This window comes from Schistocerca piceifrons, chromosome 4, assembly GCF_021461385.2.
Source record: "Schistocerca piceifrons isolate TAMUIC-IGC-003096 chromosome 4, iqSchPice1.1, whole genome shotgun sequence".
Taxonomy (NCBI): domain Eukaryota; kingdom Metazoa; phylum Arthropoda; class Insecta; order Orthoptera; family Acrididae; genus Schistocerca; species Schistocerca piceifrons.
Window position 1 is genome coordinate 520,245,685 of NC_060141.1, and position 6,000 is coordinate 520,251,684.

Genomic DNA, 6,000 nt, shown 5'->3' on the forward strand with positions numbered 1-6,000 from the left:
TCGAACGTTCATGTATAAAATACTTGTTTCAAGCATCTGAATGTTTATGACGTCACATCTTCTGAACTATTTGTCTTAAAATGACGTAGTTGTGGATGTACGTCAGTACTATATCCAGATACTGTCTGAAATATGTATTGCAAAAGAGATAATGGTAAAGAAGTAACAAATTACAACGTAACGGCCGATGCTAAAGTCTTAACCGACGACATGGCTTTAATGCTTGACTTACTGAGTTAATCATTTAATATAAGTGAGTAGCTTATGATAGCATTTTTCAATTTTTAAATTTGGTCAATAGTTATATGAAACACTGAAAATCAAAATTTTATTGCTTCTGGAAGCCGTAGATACGAAACCTACAGCTGGGTATTCGCCCCTGATTATGTTTTGAGTGATAGATTTACACGATTTAGACAGAAGACGCACTCCGATTTCCTCCCTTAAGATATATTGACGACGTAGGCGATAGCAGGGCCACACAGCTAAAAAGTTAAAATAAAATAAATTTGCCGAATCATGAAAAAAGCAGAGTCTGTTCGACGAGATGGACACAAGATGAGACCGAGAGACACGTCTTCCGTTTGTGCATAACATGTCATATCCATGCAAGCACAATTGCAAGGAAGTCTCTGCCTGTATTTAGTGGTAACACTTGTCTTCACGCAAGAGAACAATGGATGAGGTCTCACAAAGCTACTCCATCGTAACGAAGTGACTAGATGTACGACAAGAACTCTGTGGTAACCAGAATCTCACCGTGGGCGCCGGTCTGTTTTGTCAGACAGATCGAGAGATTACTGTCAACGGGAAAGGCAAACAAAACTGAGTTGATATAAAGCGTGCTCAGAAACAGTCTGAAAAACTTGTAATGATGTTGCAATGTACGTTGTACTGAGAAATAATTGTAAGAAAAAAATTTCTGTGGTTGCTCAGTTTCCGAGTTAATTAGCATTGAAGTTAGCTAATCAGGACATTGCAGTGTAAATTCATAAGGTCGACTAGATACCATTAATACCCGTTGTTCTCACAGCGTAGATGATAGCGCATGAGACCGCCCAGTCTTTGGCTTGGGCTCGATCCTTTCTACCGTCCCGTGTCCACTTTTCGTATCACTCTCTTGTCTGGTTTTAGGAAACCAAACGAAGAACACGTTTGGCGATACCGTGTCTGGAAGGCTGCTTGAGTTTGTACGTTCAAAAACCCGATTAGATAACTTAAATGATAACTAAAAGGGAACTGGAACAACGTACCGAAATTTTTTTCTTAACAGTTATTTCTCGGCACAAACTAATCTGCAACACCCTTACAACCTTTTCAGACTCTTTCTGACCAACTTGTGTACATAGGGTGCTTCAGAAGTCTACCTTTACATCTACATGGTTACTCTGCAATTCACACTTAAGTGCCTGGCAGAGGGTTCATCGAACCATTTTCATATTACTTCGCTACCATTCCACTCTCGAATGGCGCGTGGGAAAAAGGAACACCTAAATCTTTCCGTTCGACTTCTGCTTTCTCTTATTTTATTATGATGATCATTTCTCCCTACGTAGGTGGGTGTCAACAAAATATTTTCGCATTCAGAAAAGAAAGTTGGTGATTGAAATTTCTTAAATAGATCTCGCCGCAAAGAAAACCGCCTTTGTTTCAGTGACTACCATCCCAACTCGCGTAGCATATCAGTGACGCTCTCACCCCTAATGCGCGATAACACGAAACGAGCTGCCCTTCTTTGACTTTATCGATGTCCTCCGTCAATCCTACCTGGTGAGGATCCCACACGGCGCAGCAATATTCCAACAGAGGACGGACAAATGTAGTGTAGGCTGTCTCTTTAGTGGGTTCGCCGCATCTTCTAAGTATTTTGCCAACAAAGCGCAGTCTTTGTTTCGCCTTCTCCACAATATTATCTGTGTGGGCTTTTCAATTTAAGTTACTTGTAATTGTAATTCCTAGGTATTTAGTCGAGCTGACAGCCCTTAGATTTGTGCGATTTATCGTATAACCGAAATTTATCGGATTTCTTTTAGTACCCATGTAGATGACCTCGCATTTTTCTTTCTTTAGTGCCAGTTGCCACTTTTCGCACCATATAGAAATTCTCTGTAGACCATTTTGTAATTGGAATTGATCGTCTGATGATTTTACTAGACGGTAAATTACAGCGCCATCTGCAAACAATCTAAGGGCGCTGCTCAGATTATCACCTAGATCCTTTATGTAAATCAGGAACAACAGAGGGCCTATGGCACTACCTTGTGGAACGCCAGATATCACTTCTCTTCTTCTCGATGATTTGCCGTCTATCACTACGAACTGTGACCTCTCTGAGAGGAAATCACGAATCCAGTCACACAACTGAGACGATACTCCATATGCACGCAATTAGATTAAGAGTCGCTTGTGAGGAACGGTGTCGAAAACCTTCTGGAAATCTAGGAATATGGAATCGATCTGAGATCCCTTGTCGACAGCACTCAATGTGTTGCACAAGAACGATATTTTCTGAATCCGTGTTGGTTATGTATCAATAAGTCATTTTCTTCAATGTGATTCATAATGTTCGAGTACAGTATATGCTCCAAAATCCTACTGCAAATTGAGGTCAGTGATATGGGTCTGTAATTCAATGGGTTACTCCTATTTCCTTTCTTGAATATTGGTGTGACCTGTGCTACTTTCGTCTTTAGGAACAGACGTTTCGTCAAGTGAGCATTTGTATATGATTGCTAAGAAAGGCGCTATTGTGTCTACATTCTCTGAAAGGAACCTGATTGGTATACCATCTGGACCGGAAGACTTGCCTTTCTTAAGTGATTTGAGTTGTTTCGCAACATCTAAGATATCTACTTTTATGTCGCTCAAGCTAACAGCTGTTCTAGTTTCGAATTCTGGAATATTTACTTCGTCTTGTTTCGTGAAGGAATTAGGGAAAACTGTATTTAGTAACTCCGCTTTAGTGACCATCATCGGTAACATTTCCATCGCTATCGCCCAGTGACGGTATTCACTGTTTTTTGCCAGTGGTGTATTTCACATGCGACCATAATCTCTTTGGGTTTTCTACCATATTTTGAGACAATGTTTCATTGTGGAAACTATTAAAAGCATCTCGCATTGATGTCCGCACAAAATTTTTAGCTTCCGTGAAACTTAGCCAGTCTTGGAGATTTGGCGTTCTTCTGAATTTGGCATGCTTTTTTCGTTGCTTCTGCAATAGTGTTCTGACGTGTTTTGTGTATCATGGTGTTTCAGTCCCGTCTCTTCTTAAGTTATGCGGTATGAATCTATCTATTGTTGTCGATACTGTACCTTTGAATTTGAGCCATATCTGGTCTACACTTACATAATTAGCTTGGAAGGAATGGAGACTCTCTCTTAGGAAGTGGTGGTCAATAATTCACTCTCGGAAAGTACAGGCCAAAAGTAGCTAGAAAGCTCTACTGAACAAGGGTCCTCAAATCAACAGTTGCCGAGGTATCGCATTAATTCGAATTGGGAACCAATTGGAAACGCTCCTGGATACCGCGGTATTTACATTTGGATCGACTATCTGCTTGTTTACGCATGCGAAACTAACTCTCTTTCCCCCTTCGTGCACTGTGCCGTATCGCCCTCACAATCAGTTACGAACGTGAGGGCACCGTGGACAGAGGTAACACCAATGAAGAGTACGCTGACACGCACTTCATGTATGGTAAAGCGAATGGCAGTGCCCTTGAGGCTTCGCAATTGTATGAAGAAGCTTTTCCTCTCCTCAGGCAGGCGGAAAGGCATACATTCAGCCGGTTATATCAGCGCATTAGAGAAACCAGGAGTTTCGCACACCATATACGAGAACGTCGACCCAGATCCGTAGCACCCAATGTTGAGGAAAGGGTGTTAAGCATTGTACACGAACGTCCGGGTACTTCAGCAAGGAGTATTGCTACCCAAGAGCGTGTCCTGATTCATAGCAGTGTGTGGCGGATTTTACATCGGCAAGTACTCTATCCATATCACCTCCAGCCAGTGCAAGCGCTCTATAGTGCAGACTTCCCTCCTTGAGAGAACTGTCAATGGGTGCAACAACAGTGTATCCTGAATTTCCTGTTTGTAAGCAGCATTAACGGATGAGGCTGGATTTACCTGTGATGGTATTTTTAACTACCACAACTGTCATATTTGGGCTGATGTCAATCTTAGTGCAGCCCACTTATCACGACATCAGCAAGGTTATTCGTTGGATGTCTGGGCAGGACTGCTAAGAGACCTCACAACTGCACCACACTTCCTAACACAGGGACTAACTGGACAGCAGTACGTGAGGTTTCTGCTTCCAAATGTAAATGATGATGTCCCACTGAACCAACGTCTGAACGTGTGGTTCATGCATGACGGTGCTCCAGCATTTTTTCATTTACTAGTGCGCCAGCTTCTAACTTGGATGTATGATCAACATTGCGTAGATAGAGGAGGCCCTATGCCGTGGCCTCCAAGGTCTCTGGATTCCCCAGGACTGCCTGACAGGATTACCAACTAATTTCAAAGGCGAGTTCAATGTTACTTGCAGACGCATAGACAATATTTCGAACACCTACTTTCAAGTTTAGAGATGCCATGTGTTCCTAGACACTGATGAACCGCAACAGAAAACGTGTTTTATCCCGACAGTGGTTGATTTGTGGACCCATGTTTACTGAAGCTCTTTAGCTGCTTTTGGCCTGTGATTTTCACATATGAATTATTGACCAGCACTTCTGAAACATTCTACCTGTCACTCGAGGTAGTGCACTTAGATTTTTAGATTGGATTAGCTGTGCCCCTTTATATCTTCTTGTCCACGCCAAATGAAATGACGTAGCTCTCAAGCAACTCGACCCGCATTCTAGATGAGCCGCTTTGTTGTCCCGATTTTCATTTTTGACCTGTCAGAGACTGAGTCCAGCCCGTACCGACCGTGCGAGCACCGAGACATCGAAACCTCACTTGCCCTTCCTTGCTTTTTTATTGTCCGCCTGGCATGTATATGCTCATCAGCTCATAACGACAGTAACAATAATGAGAATGACGTTACAGGAAAATGAACGACGCAGAACTGTACGCCAAATCGAGCAGCCTCCAGCAGCAGTTCGTGAACAAGGTGCTGGAGGAGCTGTGGCCGGCCATGGACTGGCGATGCGAGCAAGGCACTGTGTTGGACGTTGGCTGCGGCGCTGGTGACGTCACGACATACGAGCTGCTGCCGCGACTGCCACCAGGAGTTAGCGTCCTCGCTGTAGACATCAGCCCCGCCATGGTTACCAAGGCTGCAGACAGGTTCTCCGGACCACGTCTGCACTTCCGGCAGCTGGACATTGGCACGCCTCGTATTGAAGAAACCGACGTCTGGAGGTTAGGTCCGTTCCCAAAGGTCTTTTCCTTCTTCTGTCTGCACTGGGTGCAGGATCAGAGGTAAGTAGGTTCTTAACGCATTGCATTAAAGTAATGATTGGTCACAATACATGCGTCAAGTATGTCCCATCTGAAATGGCTAAATATGTCCAATATGTCCGGTAATTGTACACTCTTCTTTGGATGGTCTCTCTCTCTCTCTCACTCTCTCTCTCTCTCTCTCTCTCTCTCTCTGCACCATGAGTCCTACCTGGTAAGTCCTGCACTAACGACAAATACTCAAGGATCAGTCAAACGAGAGTTTTTTTTGAGCTATTCATTTTGTTTTTCCTTAGAGTTCTTCCTGTGAATGTCAGTCAGGCTGTAAGACGTCGTGGTCTCCTGACCTTAATTGCTTACATATTCCGCCCTCAAAATCATATTCCGCACATCAAGACGCTTCATTCGAACCCAAACTCGATAAGATAACGTCAATGTTGTATGAATTCATGTAAACTATATGCACTTAACAAGTAAGCGCACCGTGGTTGAAATACTCAAGGCTGGCATACACACATACATTCCAGACACGACAGTCACAGAAGCTTTTAGTTCGGGAGAGAAACTGCACAACGGGACGCCGGT